Consider the following 2,500-nt stretch of genomic DNA (forward strand, 5'->3'; position numbering starts at 1 on the left):
AAGAGTGCAAAAAATGTATCTAATGATCAGAAGTTGTGAAATCCCAGTAGGTGTTTGTGTCCAAGTACGAAATTTGAAGAATGAAAAACATAAAATAGAATAAAATCATATCATGTGAAGATCTCGTCATACAGGAAATTATCTTTCAAGGCATTCAGCTTCCCTTCCTCATATGTTTTCTTATATTTTACAGAAGATTAATGTATGAAGATATTACCCTTGTTGTTTTCTTTTATTTCCGTCTGATTATTCCTGGTAAAAAATAATCTTAGTTATTTGAATATTCATATGAAAAAAGGTAGACGGACACATACACCCATACATACATGCATACATACCTACATACTTACAGACAGACAGACAGACAAGAAAAGAGACAGACAAAGAGACTTGCTCACAAGCATACATATATACATACATATATACATACATACAGACAGACAGACAGACAGACAGACAGACAGACAGACAGACAAGCATTAGTTTTTAGAAAGCTGAATATGGGTATGTTGTTTTTATTATTATTATCACCCATCACTTCCCACGCCACTCTTCTACTTTCTATTTTGTTTTTGTTTCTGCTGTGTCAAGACGAGCAACTGCACCTCATTAAATACACTTGTTTTCATGTACTCCATTCTATATATCTACTAATATCGGCTTTCCTCTTGTTTTCTCTCCTATTTACAACCTGATGTGTCACTGTCTTGGTACAGGTGTGCTCATTAAGAGTACTCAAGGAGACAGTGAAAAAGACAAGGGAGGAGAAAGGAAAGAATGTGTGGAGACGCTGAGAGTATTGTGATGTCACCTCCCGCCCCTCAGCTTAGAATAACATTTTTTTTTTTTTTTATATATGTAGGAAGGACACTGGCCAAGGGCAACAAAAATCCAATAAAAAAAAAGTCCACTGAGATACCAGTCCCATAAAAGGGTACAAAGCGGTAGTCAAAAATTGAAGGATAATTGTCTTGAAACCTCCTTCTTGAAAGAATTCAAGTCATAGGAAAGTGGAAGTACAGAAGCTGGCAGGGTGTTCTAGAATTTACCATCCATTTTGCTTGTAACATGTGCAAACCTACTCCTCCTGATCCCCGAACGAGGCCAACAACAGAGACGGGATGCAGGGAAATGTGGTGTACAGCAGTTGTCTTACTTCCCGTGTCCCACTTGACCCGTACTGAAATGTCCCTATCACCACGTTTGACTTAGTAAACCTGCTCCCTTACTTATGTGTTTAGGTAGAGGTTGAATTACTCTTTCCTGGTCCTGAGGTGGGTAGGTGATAGATAGAAGGAATCCTTTAGGAATCCTTGGCAGAATGTAGAAAGTTACACGCCTAGCTTTTTTCATATTCCTAGTTCGTGTGCTGTAGTTTGAAAATGTCCCTAAATTTCTTTGACATAGCTGATGAGCGATCCCAGAGGAGGTATATTCTTGAGGTGATCATGCTGTATTGCACCCTAGGGAGGTGTCTCTGGAAGCAGTGAACATCTAGCTTTCTCTTCATAGTTCTTGTGTTGTAGTAGTTTGAAAATTAATATGAATTCCCTTGACATAGTTCATGGGGCATAGTTAATGAGTGTTCCCAGAAACACTTGTATTCTTAAGAGATGTTTTTGGATGCAGTGATGCACAAGATACACAGTCAGACAGACAACAAAATTAATCGTCTCGAGGCTGGAACATACCCCAGCTTTCCCGACTATCTTGCAAGTGCTCCCCTCAAAAGTTTCTGTTTTCTTTCAAGGAGTAGCTGGAGTAGAAACCTTCTCTTAGGTGTGACTAATGAAAATTCTTACTAATAAAGACATGCATTTATTCTCGTCATTGTGAGTTCAAGGATTTCTTTTTTTTTCACAGTTGTATCATAAATTCACTTTCACTTAAAGCCCATTTTCTGAAGTGACTACATCTTTATCATTACAAGGAAACCAAGTTAGTAACAAGGAAATTTTTTGAAGGGCAGTACATAGCTAAGCGAGACAAGCTTGGGCAAGACTAATGTTTTCTTATATGATAAAATAATTTCCTGTGAAACTCGGATGTATCAACCTTGCTCAACTGATAACAAGTCATTTGGTCAGCTGGAAAAAGACATCATCATCTCCATCATCATTACTATAGTCATCATCCACCACCCACCACCATCCATCATACGCACATGCAAGTCATATATAGTCAGATGGGCATCGTCATCATTATCACCATCATCACCACCAACACCATCATCATTATTATTATAATTTCCACACCCACCATCGTCATCATCATCATCATCATTATTATTATCATCATCATCATCATCACTATTACTTCCACCATCATCATCATCATCCTCAACATTATCACCACCACCACCACCACCACTATCCTCCATGACCTTCAAGGCCAGATTCTCGTTAGCATTATAACCACCCAGACATTCTTCTTCCTCCTGAACCTTACCTGCATTCTAAACGCACATCCCTAACAAGCACAGAACCTTCCCTTTCCGCTT

At 38.5% G+C, this 2,500-nt stretch overlaps 1 protein-coding gene across 1 annotated transcript in view; it reads left to right on the forward strand.

Moving 5' to 3' along the window:
* Positions 1–2,500, forward strand: part of LOC135099821 (dehydrogenase/reductase SDR family member 6-like) — a 158,395-nt gene that overhangs the window by 59,197 nt on the left and 96,698 nt on the right. The gene's annotated exons all lie outside the window — the stretch shown is intronic.

Source organism: Scylla paramamosain, chromosome 1, assembly GCF_035594125.1.
Source record: "Scylla paramamosain isolate STU-SP2022 chromosome 1, ASM3559412v1, whole genome shotgun sequence".
Classification (NCBI taxonomy): Eukaryota; Metazoa; Arthropoda; class Malacostraca; order Decapoda; family Portunidae; genus Scylla; species Scylla paramamosain.